The sequence below is a fragment of the Diceros bicornis genome, chromosome 24 (genome assembly GCF_020826845.1).
Source record: "Diceros bicornis minor isolate mBicDic1 chromosome 24, mDicBic1.mat.cur, whole genome shotgun sequence".
Taxonomy (NCBI): Eukaryota; Metazoa; Chordata; class Mammalia; order Perissodactyla; family Rhinocerotidae; genus Diceros; species Diceros bicornis.
Window position 1 is genome coordinate 17,642,582 of NC_080763.1, and position 14,999 is coordinate 17,657,580.

At 38.7% G+C, this 14,999-nt stretch overlaps 1 protein-coding gene across 1 annotated transcript in view; it reads right to left on the bottom strand.

Annotated features, from left to right (window-relative positions):
• The window catches only part of DCAF5 (DDB1 and CUL4 associated factor 5), a 108,657-nt gene that overhangs the window by 83,676 nt on the left and 9,982 nt on the right, over positions 1–14,999 (bottom strand). The gene's annotated exons all lie outside the window — the stretch shown is intronic.

The following is a 14,999-nucleotide window of genomic DNA, read 5'->3' on the forward strand; positions in this document are numbered from 1 at the left end:
CTCTTAACCATCAGTAGACACATGGCCTCTAAGCCACTCACTTATACCCAGGAATTAAATCTTGAACAGACATACAGAAATGGAAAGAGATAAGCACTGATATTGAAACCCCCAAAGCCACCCTGTTCCTGTCTTTCCAGAGACCCAGCTGTTTAAATATTTCTTCATTTGCTATCTAAAATCCTTCCACTGTTCCCCTGCTATTTTTTTTGTCTAACAGAACCCGAGTTGGTTTCTAGTGCTTGCAACCAAAACACTCTAAGGTAATATTTCTAGCATACTAGTTTTCAAAGCACTCTCCTTTACGTGATCTCATTAACTATGGAACACTGTACAAATGACATCTAAGGAATTGTCTGTCACAGTAGCAGGATCTAGACAGAATCCAGCTCTCATGAACCTCAGTCTAGCTCTTTCCTATGCATAACTCTCAATGGTCTAAACTAAATGAGCAATATTAAATGGCATGAGCCAGCTCCTGGAGAATGAGAATATATCTGTTCTACATACTCTTTATATTTGCAGATGCATTAAAAATATCTGGGAAGTTGGAAAAGAGACTGTTAATAGTGGTTACTACTTTCACGGAATAGGATTAAAAGAGAGATGGAGGACAAATTGGAGAGGTTTTACTTTTACTTTACGTATTTGCCACTGCTTAGCTTTTTATAATAAGCCTATATTATATTCCTAATAAAAATTTAAGTTATAACAGCAGCAAACACGGGCAGCAAACCATAGCAAGCTCTATACCTCTACCTCCCCTCCTCCATTCAATACAATAGCCACAAATTACAGCATATCCATACAAAGCGAAACCATGTAGCCATGAAATAAATCTATAGGAACTAACACGGAAAGATGGCCAAAAGTCTTTATTAAGGGAAAAAATGAGGTGTAAAACAGATGTATACCAACAACCATTTGTGTAAAACAAATTTTTTAAAAGCTCCACGACAACAGGAGCCTTGTCAGTTTTGTTCACTGTCAAGTCTCCAGCACCTAAATAAGTGCCCCAAAGAGTGGACATTGATGAATATGCTTATACTTGCCTAAGTTTACTTGTATTTGCATATCTAGAGGCTATAAAATAAGTTGTTTACAGTGGACACCACCTCTAGGATAAGGTTGTTGGGAGGCTTTTTCTGTGTGTGGTAAAATATACATAACATGAAATTTACCATTTTAACCATTTTTGAGTGTACAATTCAGTGGCATTAAGTATATTCACATTATTGTGCAATCATCACCACTATCTGTCTCCAGAGCTTTTACATCATCCCAACCTGAAACTCTGTACCCAATAAACAACAACCTCCCCCCAACCCCTAATAACCACCATTCTAATTTTTTTTTGTGTGTGTGAGGAAGATCAGCTTTGAGCTAACATCCATGCCAATCTTTCTCTTTTTGCTGAGGAAGACTGGCCCTGGGCTAACATCCATGCCCCTCTTCCTCTACTTTATATGGGATGCTGCCACAGCGTGGCCTTTGCATTGGTGCACGCCCAGGGTTCCGAACCCGGGCCGCCGCCAGCAGTGGAGCACGCGCACTTAACCGCTACGCCATGGGGCCAGCCCCCACCATTCTAATTTCTGCCTCTATGAATGTGACAACTCTAGGTACCTCATATAAGTGGAGTCATATAATATTTGCCCTTTTGTATCTGGCTTATTCACTTAAAATAACGTCTTCAAGGTTCATCCATATTGTAGCACATATTAGAATTTCATTCCTTTTTAAGGTTAAATAATATTCCATTGTGTCTGTGTGCGACACAGACACACACACCACATTTTGTTTATCCATTCATCCATCGATGGACATCTGGGTTGTTTTCACCTTCTGGCTATTGTGAATAATGTTGCTAAGAACAATTATACAAATATCTGTTCAAGTTCCTGCTTTCAATCCTTTTGAGTATATACTGTTGGTAAACTTGTATGTTTTAATTTTTACTTTGTACCTTTCTGTACTACTTGACTTTTTGCCATAAACGTATTTCCTTTTATTAAAAAAAATTAATAGAAGATATAGTAGCCAAACATACTTATTCTCCCTCCCCTAGAAAGAAGTTGCCTTTGCTCCTTGAGTTCCTTTGTTTCTTGAGTTCCTTCTTTCTTCCATTGTTGGTCAAAATTAAGTTCTGTGTTCTCCTCCGAAGCATTTCATTGTCCACTGGATTGATCCCTTAAGTGTGTCCCACAGTGTTCTGTGTTTATCATTTGCTTATTTCAACTATGAGTTCTCTGGACTGGGATGGTTATCTAAATTCTGTATCTCTTTCAAATTTACCACTTTGTTAAATATCAAGATAAGGTCAATGAAAATAAGGGTTTGGGTTTTTGTTTATTTTAATGACAATGACAGAAAGGGGGTTTTCACCCTATTAATAGATTTAGACAGGCTGTGGGCACTTTAGTTCTCCATAGTCTCTTCTCTTATTGTTTTCCCCAACACTGAGGCCACATGTCAGGGACCTATCACTGCTTTTGCCACTGTGTCTCTTATATTAGAGAAATATTTCTCTGTACCCACATCTCTATCAAAATTGGAAAATTAAAAGATACAGAGGCCTACATGTTTCTTCTACTTACTCATGTTTCTAATCTAATCTCCCTGTGCCTGAGTTTCATCAAATATAAAATAGGGATCATAGCAGCTCTACTCTCATGGGTTTTATAGATGATAAAGCCAAGTACAAGAGAGTTAAGTAACTTGCCAAGGCCACACAATAAGTAAAGTGGTTGAGCTAAGATTCAAAAGCAAACAATTAAGACTCCATAGCCCCTACTCTTAACCACTACTCCAGACTGCCTGCCTTATAGAACAAAAAATGAATCATAACTAACAAAGCAAATTGATCTGGTGGACAATTGAAGGGATTGTGCCTTGGTAGCATAACTCAAAAATGTGTAGGAAAGCAAAAAACAAGGGAGCACAGGAATAAAAACAGAAGCCAACTTAACTGGAGTAAACTGAGGGACCAGGGGCAGGAACCAGGACAGAACTGCCTGAAATTATAAAGATTCTAGCAGTGCACAAAACTGATAATGGTTTAATTTCTAGACTATACAAAGAATTCCTACAAATCAATTTTTAAAATCACTAGGAAAAGAGGCGAACATGACAACTCACAGAAGAGGAAACCCAAATAGCCAACAGATATTATAGAGGCTCTCAACCTCAGTAGTAATAAGGAAAATGTAAATCATAACTTAGATATGCTCTTACAAAGTGGCACAAGGAAATGTACAAGAATGTTCAGCACATCTTTGTTCATAATAGCAAAAAAATGTAGGCAACATAAACATCCATCAATATATAAATTGATAAATTCCCTTGGAATACAAATACAAATGAAATCTAAACCCAATGGAACACCATACAGCAGTTAAAATGAACTAGAGATACATGTACCAACATAAATAAATCTTGAAAACCTAATAATAAGTAATAAAAGCAAGTTTCAGAAGGAGAGGTAATGGATAACAGTAAGTATGTATTTTTAAATATACAAAACAATACTATATATTACTTATGGAGAAACACATATAGTAAAAGGGGACTTCAATTGTATCTATAAAGTTTTGTTTCTTTAAAAAAAGTAGATGGGAAGAAATTTAACAAATTGTCAACATTTTGTCAAATCCAATTGATCTCTCTCTAATTTTATTTATGTTTAAAAATTTCATGATATTAAGGAAGTACTGTTATATCTCTTAGGTATAATAATGGCATTGCGGTCATGTTAACAAAGAAAAAAGTCCTTATTAGTTAGGGATGCATATGGAAGTAGGTGAAAGGGTATATGTCTGGAATTTCCTTTAAAATATTCCAGGAAGAGTATGTGGATAAAATGGAACCCTCATACACTGCTGGTGGGAACGTAGATTGGTGCAGTATGGAAAACAGTATGGAGATTCCTCAAAAAAATTAAAAATAGAACTACATATGATCCAGCTATTCCACTTCTGGGTATTTATCCAAAAAAAACAAAAACACTAATTCTAAATGATATATGCACCCCCTTGTTCACTGCAGCATTATTCACAATAGCCAAGACTTGTAAACAACCTATGCGCCCATCAACAGACGAATGGATAAAGAAGATGTGGTATATACACACACAATGAAACTACTCAGTTATAAAAAAAGATGAAATTTTGCCATTTGCGACATGTATGGACCTTGAGAGTAGTACGCTAAGCAAAATAAGTCAGATGGAGAAAGTCAAATACCATATGACTTCACTCATATGTGGAAGATAAACAAACACATAGATAAAGAGAATGGATCGGTGGTTACCAGAGGGAAAGGGTGGTAGGGGGAGGGCGAAACGGGTAAAACGGCACACGTGTACAGAGACAGACGGCAACTGATCAATAGACTTTTAATGATGAACACACGCAGTCTATACAGAAGTAGAAATACAATGACGTACAACTGAAATTTATATAATGTTATAAACCAATATTACCTCAACAAAAAATAAATAAAATAAAATATTCCAGGAAAAGAAAAGGTAAGAGGATAGGTGATTAATAAAATGTTGATAATTGTGGTAGATGGGTACACTATACTTTTGTATATGCTTGAACACTTCCATAAAATAAAATATTTTGGATTTTTTTAAATGTTCATGATAGAAAAAGAAAAAAGAAAACAGACCCTCCAGGATGGACTGGGATACTCATGGCAAAGAAATATAACAACTGAGGGTACCTCTGTATTTATTCACTAAGACCTATGCCAGGCAGCACAATCTCTCTTGAATTGGAGCAGCTTAAAAAAAAAGTTCACTAAAAAAGAAAACATGATATCTATATCTATGCACTCAAAGTCATAACCATCCTCAGCCAAGGCTCTTCCCCCATCACCCAGACAGCATTATCTTTAATGTCCATTCTAAGCATTTATAGGATGATTTAATTTTGCCAAATAAATACTTAGTAATTCAAATTGCGTGATTATTTGTAGAGTGCCTTGGGATCATTTAAAATGACGTGTCCCTGGGGCTGTCCCCATGGCCAAGAGGTCCAAGTTCCTTGCGTTCTGCTTTGGCGGCCCGGGTTCGTGGGATCAGAGCTCGGACCTACTCCACTCATCAGCCATGCTGTGGCGGCAACCCACATACAAAATAGAGGAAGACTGGCACCGATGTTAGCTCAGGGCAAATCTTCCTCACCAAAACAAAGACGTGTCCTTAGTACCTAACATGATGATGATGGCCCAAGTCCACCGGAGATTGGAATCACTGAGGCAGAAATTATCGCTATGGCAGGACCTGCTGCTTCTACTTTGCCCTCAAGGTTAGTGTCAGAAGATGTAAGGTGCACCCCCACACTTCCTTAGGCAAAGTATTAAGAGTCCTATGCAAAGACAATTTTCAACCATGTGATGGCAAAAACACAATGCAATTGAGGTGCAAACTGAGGCATAATCTGAAATTGTTGGGCTGCTCTTAAGCCAGCAGAGGGAGCAGAACAGCTATGCCCAAATCTCTGACCCCCAAAAGCAAAGAAGGGATAGTGAAGCAGGATAAATCAGTTCAGAATGTGAAAAAAGCTCTCTAGTTCTCCTGTCTCTGTGAATCACCTAGTCAATTCAAAAAAGCATAGATTTATTGTATAGTTGCACACAGAAAGACTGTCCAACCTGCAAATAATCCAAGTGAAGGGTATAATCCTTTACACCAGCTCCATGAGCCTGGCAGTTGGATGCTGTGGGATCGGCCCAAGCCTCTATGGGGCACCTCAAGGGGAGCACAGAGACCTCTTAGGAAGGCGAGGCCTCTCTGCTCAGTGCCAGTGCCAGGCAAGGGACAAGCAGAGACCAGGCCTTCTAAGCCTGGTTTCCTCACAAACAGTTCCTTAGCTTCAATTCATCTGAGAATCCCAAAGGAACATAGCTACTCTGATGCTGGTCATTTTGGGTTGATTTAATTCTGCGCTAAACTCACTCATCCTAAAATGTACTATAATCACATTGTGCCTGTAGCTTTGTAGTTACAGAAAAGCTTTATATTTAAAGAGTACTCTTTCCCAATGGGTCTTGAGCTATAAGCAGAAACTATGCAGGCCCTCACGCCATACTGTAACAAAAGTAATTATTTAACATTCTTCTTATTTTATAGCCTGGAAAAGCTGAGGCATAGAAGGAAAGAATTTGTTTTGGCCTTCCTCAGAAAGTCAGCCAAGCACAGGACAGGACTAAGAGAGCGCTCTGGAACTCAGGATCAAATGCTCCTGCAGCACAACATCGTTTGAAGAGCAAGAGACAAAATCATTCAAATGTCCATCAATAGACGTCTAGTTAAAATTATTCCAAACATCAAAGGACAAATACTGTATGATTCCACTAATATGAGGTACCTAGAGTAGTCAAATTCATAGAGATGTAAAGTAGAATAGTGAATGGCTGTCAGGGGCTGCGGGGAGGAGGGCATGAGGAATTGCTGTTTAATGGGGAAAGAGTTTCAGTTTTGAAGATGAAAAAGTTCTGGGGGCCAGCCTGGTCGCCTAGTGCTTAAGTTCATGAGCTCTGCTTCGGCAGCCCAGAGTTCATGGGTTCGGATCCCAGGCACGGACCTACACACCGCTCATCAAGCCATGCTGTGGCAGGGTCCCACATACAAAATAGTGGAAGACTGGCATAGATGTTAGCTCAGTGACAATTTTCCTCAAGCAAAAAGGCAAAGACTGGCAACAGATGTTAGCTCAGGACCAATTTTCCTCACAAAAAGAAAAAAAAAGTTGTGAAGATGGATGGTGGTGATGGTTGCACAACAACGTGAATGCCATTGAACAGTAAACTTAAAAATGGTTAAAATGATAAATTTTGTGTTATGTATATTTTACAATGCAAAAATGCAAAGAGTTTATTGTTCATATAGGTACCATGTATTATGCAGCCAAAAAGAAAAAGCAGGAGGCAACTCTATATGTACTGACATGCAATAATCACTAAGATATAAAGTGTTAGGGACTGTAGTAACTATTCAAAACATTATTTTCTTTTAAAAAATGGCTCAACGGGATTAGATCCAGGGCTTTGGTCTTCATCTTTGATAGGCAGCAAAGGTGGTGCTATAGAGGGACAGGAAGTGCAAGCTCTGGAATAAAAAGTGCCTGGACTCAAATCCTGGTCTCACCATCCATGTGTCCTTGGAGGAGTTATTCTACTTCTCCCTAGCCTCAATTTTATGACTGTAAAATGAAGAAAATACCACTATCTCCCAGAGTTGTATGTCCTAAGATAATATATATAAAAATACTTAGCCTGGTGTGTCATATATTAGGTATACACACCACTCAAAACATCCTAGTTTCTTGTAAGTATCCTCCACGAATTTGTCCTAATCTTTCAAACTCTTGTTTTAGGTACCATAAGAGTATGAATAGCATGACACTTTTTAATAAAACAAAAATCTATACAAATCTGTACGTGGAAGGGCAGATGCAAAACGGTTAACAGAGGTTACCTTTTGGGGACAGCAATTTTATTTAACACTCTTTTATACTGCTGCAGTTTTGTTGTTTGGTTTTTTTTTTAACCTGCGAAGACTAAAAGAAAATCATTGAGCCTGGCTTTCTTCTCAGCCGATTTATTCCTTCTTTTCAGTGTGTGTAATTGCCACTCTGTGAAGCCAAACCTCCTTTTGTGTCCACCGTACCTCTCCTGCGCTCTAAGAGGCAGCATCAAGATACAGAGGCAGATCCTGTGTGCCACACGCTGAGCTACATCAGTGAATGGAAAATAAGTCTGTTTCGTTATTTTTCCAAAGTTGAAAATAATTAACATTTGTATAGAAGTTCATTCACATACATCTTTGCTTGTGAGGTAAGGATTATATAGACCCTTTCCCCAGATGAGGATCAGAGACATAATGACTTGCTAAATATCCAAGGAGCTAGGCCTAGAACCAAGTTGTATCCCTTCTACCAAAGTGAAGAAACCAGAACACTACTTAGAGTTCCAAGTGAGGATGTTCCACGGCTTTACACAGGAGAAAGCATTTTCCATTGTGTCTCCAACTTTTTTTTTTTCCTAAAGATGCCTAGCATTTTGCTGGTTTTTTTAAAACCATTTTTAAGTGAGGAGTTTTGTGGCATTAAGTACATTTACATTTTCAGCTTGTTGTGCAACCACACCACCATCCATCTCCAGAACTTTTTCATCTTTCCAAAATGAAATTCTGTACCCATTAAATAATAACTCTCCATTCTTGCCTCCCCTCTGCCCCTGGCAGCCACCATTCACACCACTTCTGTCACTATATATTTGACTGCTCTAGGTACCTCATGTAAATGGACTCATACAGTATTCGTCCTTTTAGGACTGGTTTATTTCATTTAGCATAATGTCTTCAAGGCTCATCCACATTGTAGCACGTGTCAGAATCTCCTTCACTTTTAAGGCTGAATTCTATACATTCTATACATATACATTCTATTGCATGTATATATCACATTTTGTTTATCCATTCATCTTTTGATGGACACTTCAGTTGCTCCCACATTTTGGCTATTGTGAATAATGCTGTTATGAATACGGATATACAAATATCTGTTCGAGTCTCTGCTTTCAATTCTTTTGGCTATATACCCAGAAATAAAATTCCTGGACCATACGGTAATTCTATGTTTAATTTTCTGAGGAACTGCCATACTGTTTTCCACAGTGGCTACACCATTTTACATTTCTTACCAGCAAGGCACAAGGGTTCCAATTTCTCTACATCCTCACCAACACTTGTTATTTTCTATTTTGTTTTTGTTTTTTTATAAAAGCTATCCTAATAGGTGTGAAATGTTTGCTGGCCTTTTGACCTTCAAATAATAGCCTAAAATGACTCTCAAGTCCTTATTGAATATCTTGAAGCACATCATTCTACAAGCAGTCTGTGATTTTTCTTTATGTATTATTTTTTGCATACCTACTCTGAAATTCAGTTACTGCTTTTCTGCTCCCTCACTCCACCCACACGAAAAGAGTTGCTTGCAGTTTATCCCCATGGGTTTGGCATTTCACTACCTGAAGGAACTAATGTCTTATATAAATTTGGGATATTTATATGCATTCTCTCCTCAAATCACTTACAAAAACATTAAGAGCACTAATCTCTATTTACATAAGCCTGCCACTTCTGCAATGAGACTTAAAAGTGGATGTCGTATAAGGCAGCACAGCACAGCATTAAAACCACAGGCTTAGGGGCCGGCCCCGTGGCTTAGCAGTTAAGAGCCCGTGCTCCGCTACTGGCAGCCCGGCGGCCTGGGGTTCGGAACCCCGGGCGCGCACCGACGCACTGCTTGTCCAGCCATACTGAGGCCGGGTCCCACACACAGCAACTAGAAGGATGTGCAACTACGACATACAACTATCTACTGGGGCTTTGGAGAAAAAAAAAAAGGAGGAGGATTGGCAATAGATGTTAGCTCAGAGCCAGTATTCCTCAGCAAAAAGAGGAGGATTAGCATGGATGTTAGCTCCGGGCTGATCTTCCTCACAAAAACAAAAACAAAAACAAAAAAACCCACAGGCTTAGGATACAGGTGCATAGGGTCAACTCTCGATGTTGCTACCACTTACTAGCTGTGTGCCTTAGGCAGTTTACTTAATCTCTCAAATTGTATCCTCATCTGCAAAATTGAGAAAATAACTCTACCTGTTTGATAGTGTTATGTTTGGATTAATGAGATAGATCTGTGTGAAGGGCTTGGCCCACTGCCTGAGGCATAGTACAAGCCAGATAAATTAAATGTTAGCTAATTATTATGGTATTTGAACTCCAACAAAAATAGCTAACATCAGCTAAACTTACTCGGGACCAGGGACTACAATAGAGATTTTACATGTAGTGGCTCTTCTAATCCTTTTAATAATCCTATGAAGTAGGTATTGTTATCTTTATTACCCAGAAGAAACTACAGAAAAGCTAAATAACCTGAAGGTACACAGTGACCAGTGACACAGTGGGAGCTGGGGTCTGAATCCAGGTAATCTGGCTCCAGACTTGTTCCTTACTACGATACAATCCAGCCTCTCAAATACAACAGGGGCCAGGCAGCAAAGCAAAAGAGTGAAACCTGCCAGATTAAATGGCAGACTGGGGAATATACAACCCTTTTTAAAGGACAAGCCACTATTAACTCAGTTCCAGCCAGTTATTGCCATAGAGGAATGCAGGCTCAAGTCTGCCTGATCTTCCAATTTTTCAAGAGAAAGCAGCCACCTGGGGGAAGGCTTTAAAGGCAGACTAATGGATTTTAATGTAACAGACTACGAAAAATTCTCTGATGTGGTTTCAGATTCTACATTGCAACTAATGTTTAAGAAACTTTCATGTGTCGAGTTTTGATATAGTATCAAAGAAGAATATACACAATTATCTGATATGGCATAAAAATACTCTTTTCCTTTTCTAAGCACATATCTGTGTAAATCTGAATTTTCTTCATATATACCAGCTAAACCAATATTCCACAACAGATTAAATGTAAATGCCTTCATAATGTCTATTAAGACATTAAAGAGATTTGGGAAAATATTTTAACAATGCTACTCTTCTCACTATTATTTTGGAAAATACAGTTATTTTTCATTAAAATATTATTATGCTAATATAAAGTTTATTATTGCTATTCTTAAATAGATGAATTTTTAAACTTTCTCAGTTTTAAATTCTAATACAAAAAAAAATCAATGAATATGACCCACATAAATGAAGTTCTTTGAGGTCTTCAATGATTTTTAAGAATGTAAAGAGGTCTCGAGACCGAAAAGTTTGAGAATTTTTGCATCAGAACAGTGGTTCTCAACCAGGGTGATCTTGCCCCCAGGGAGCATTTGGCAATGTCTGGAGACATTTTTGGTTGTCACAACTGGGGAAATGCTATTGGCATAAACTAGTTAGAGGCCAGTAATGCTGCTAAACATCCTACAATGCATTAGGAAAGCCCCCTGTAACAGAATTATCCACCCCAAAATGTCAATAACTGTTGAGGTTGAGAAACTCTGCTTTTGAAGAATATTCAATGACATATGAAAAAATGTTAATATTAAGCATAAAAACATTACAAAACAGCAGAGATGGGCTAATTCCAATTTTATTTTAAAAATATATACATATGCATACAAAAAAGGCTACAATATGTCCCATGCATCAAAAATGGTTATCCTGAGTAGGTAGGATACTTCTTTCTTTCCAAATTTCCTATAATTAATACATGATATTTTTAAAACTTATGAATAAGTGGGAAGCCTGTCTTATAAGTGCCATAATCTGATGACTTGTATGATTCGACAGGAAATTCTCAATAGTAAAGTATGGAACTAGCGATATGTCGAAGAACAAAAGCTCTTCAGATAGAACTAGGGGAACACTAAAAACAGATTCTCAGGGCCTCAACAACAGTAAGGATTTACAGGGACGTTATTAAGATAGTAGATGATGCATTGTGAGGTACTACTAGACCACAGATTGTCTTCATGTCCAGTCTCACTTCTTCTTCAACCATAGAGAACCTTAACAATATGCTCTCCTGATTATATTACAGGTCCTCTTCATTCATTCTGAGGAGTTTCTGATTTTTTACTTTTTTTGCAAAATTCCCTACATAAGCAATATTAACAACATAATTAAGCTTTCTTTTCTCTTCGTGGGCAATTCTAAAAAGATTAAACCAATGTAGGCCCCAATGCTTTTTTAGTTCTTCTAGGAAGGCACATAATACCCACCCACAAGCAGGTATAAACAGAGATGTCAACTCTGAGACTAAATCAAGGGCTGCTTGAAGCTGGGTGCCAACCATGCAAATTTCACTTGTTTCTTGCCAGTATGTCTCAGGCAAAACACATGCTTCAGCCATCTACGGCAGCAAGTGCTAAGATATCTGCACTAGGCCATCAAACATGACATCTATCAAAAAAAGAAACATAACAACCCTCAGAGGCTTCAATTAGTCACTTGGCCTTAAGCAGTAACACACAAGATACAACTGGAATTTAGATATAAGACTTGAATGGAAATTCAGCATGAGGGAAGTTGTGTAACAAGATTTTGACAGGCATCTATCTGGATTTGCAAAAAATTTCTCCTCCTGAGTAATGTTCTTGGAAGGAAACCGACTTTCCGAAGTAAGGAAGTATAGGCAGGCTAAGAATTAAAACTGGAGACTCAGCCAGAGTGACAGTCTGCCTCCATCCTGGAAAATCTCTATACTTACTTATCTGTAAAATAATGGAGCACCACCAACTTAATCAAAATAACTATGTCCAGGGACAAAGAAATTGCAGATAGAATGTACTGGCAGAGTAAGTCATTTAAAGATTTTAACACTTTATGTTAGTAAGTCATTTATAAACGCAGAACCTCATGACTTTCCCTACTGAAGGACCAGGACAGAAGACTAATTAAGATTTTAATCCTGATTGTACTACTCACTAGTTGTGAGCCACTGGGCAAATCACTTTACCTCTTTGCTCCTTTGTGTCCTTATACGTAAAATTAAAGGCTTTGATTAGACAATCATTAGTCCTTTCCAGCAATAAAATTCTATGATTCTATAGAGACGGAACATCAGTAGCATAAGATCACAGGTGAGAAGGATGAAATCAGGACTCTAACCCAGATCTCTTCAACTTCTCTACTGATGACATTCTACAACATGAAAGACATTCCAGAGCCAACTGGCAATAGACCAGAAAAACTACAATTCCTGAAAACCCTTCTCAGGGCCAGTTTATACACTTGTGGGGGTCAACTTTTACTCCAGATGTCCAGGTGCTGGATAGATACTCCACAAAACTGAGCCTGTAGCATAGTTTTAATACCAATACCATACCAACTTTTGCTTTAAAATACCTCAGGAAAACAATCCCAACTCAGTGGAATCATTCCTCAAAACGCCTTTCCTCAAAATCAACTCTGCAAAAAACAACCACCCATGGGAAGACTTAAAAAAAAACAAAAAACAAAAAAAAATGTATAACAAGTGACTAGTAGAACAAGAAAAATAAGAGGAGATATACAGAAAGGAAGTGATAACTTATTAACTTCTGGACCTAGCATTTTCTCAATGATTTTAGCCTTTTCTTTTCTTTCTAATAAGAAGACAAGGAGGGGCCGGCCCCGTGGCTTAGCGGTTAAGTGTGCTCGCTCCGCTGCTGGTGGCCCGGGGTTCGGATCCCGGGTGCACACTGATGCACCGCTTCTCTGGCCATGCTGAGGCTGCGTCCCACATACAGCAACTAGAAGGCTGTTCAACTATGACATACAACTATCTCCTGGGGCTTTGGGGGAAAAAATAAATAAATAAATAAATATTTATAAGAAGACAAGGAGGGGACAAATGACTAACCAACCACTCTGCCTCTCAGGCTCAATCCAGTAGCTTAAATGCAGCAGCTGCAAGACCTGACTTGGAGAGAACAGGGGCTTGGAGGCTTTTCCACCCGAGCCATTCAGTAGTGAATGGGAGGACTTAAGAGACTAGGACTTTGGTTTTACCTGAGTACCAGACAGCTCAAATGATTATGAGTAGGTGGCCATATAACTTATCACCCAAACTAGGACCTTTTTAAGAATCAAAGGATCACTAGTAATTGCACTGGTGCAATGGGGAAATTGGCACAGTCCCAAATAAACCCAGGATAAATGCTCACCTTAGTTACAAAGGACCCCAGCAGGCAGCAAGGCAGGTAAAGGACCTACAGAGTTACCTTATCAACCATATAAGGTAATCTTACCTTACCTTATCAACTAGCAGGATCCCCAGCAGAGACAAAAGGGAAGATGGGAATCAGCCTTTCCGCCAACATCTCTGCTACTTGGATCTATTATAAACCCGTCAATTTCCTCCAATGTCATTTTTTCATTGATTCCTACATGCCCCAGCCCTCTGGAATATAACTTCCATTTTAAAATTGGCTGTAATAGGAAAATACTACTCAGAGCACACGGACTTGATCTCCAATGCATATCAAGTCTGTATCCTGAGAGGTACATGATAGAATCTTGGGTATTCAACACTGCAAAGTGCAAGGAGTAAGGTGGCAAGGAAAGTGTGAACATGAAGGCACAGGAAGAGCAGATAACTAAAGTGACAAACCCCGACTGTCAAGTCTTTCCCTAAATCCCTGACTTAGGAAAACTGATGTGAAGAGCAAGTGGAATCCAAGACCAGAACCTACAGAGCAACCCTCCTTGTTCACCCAATCAGTAAACAACCTTGGAAATGAAATGCCTTCTTTTTCACAGAAGCAGAGTGAAGTTGCTGGTGAGAGAAGTAAATTTCACTTGCAAGAATGCTATACTGCAAGTTCATTAAGGATTAAACAGGCTTATCACCTGGTCTAGGAGTCATACCTCCCTTTACGATACTGTTTCTGTGGAAAAGTGCTTCCAAATGACTTTCCAGTTCTCTCTAGGCAAATAACCCCATTTACATTACTTAAACCTTCTTCCAAAAAGTACTTTATTCTGAAGCACATTATTCATCTATGCTCCAGGCACAGATCTTTTCTCCCCATGTATAATTATGAGGAAAGATACTTATTTCTATTGGCTGAAATTCAGCCAAATGTACTCAATCGGCATGTTTTCAGTAGATATCAAACTCAAATTACAGGCTCAGTAAATAAATACGTATATATTGTTTGTACTTTTACTTGGGCTAATGGAGAAGAGGAACCAACTCTGTAACCAGAGTATACCAACTCCTAATTAGACTAAAGTAGGTGAGTTTAACCCAGTGTGAAGTTAGTCACATGGTTTATGTAAGCAAGCCTGGAACACCCAAAGTGTAAGGAAGACTTTAGATGACTGCCAAGATCAAAATCCAAGGGAAGTGATTTCTAGCGCCCAGGTGCTAAATCTGCCTGAGGGGTGAGTACTATAGCTGTGACCAGAACTGTGCTTATAGGCTCCAAGCCCACTGATCCATCCCCTCAGCCCCACCTCCCTCCTTCTGTTTACATATAAAGAGGAAAAAAGC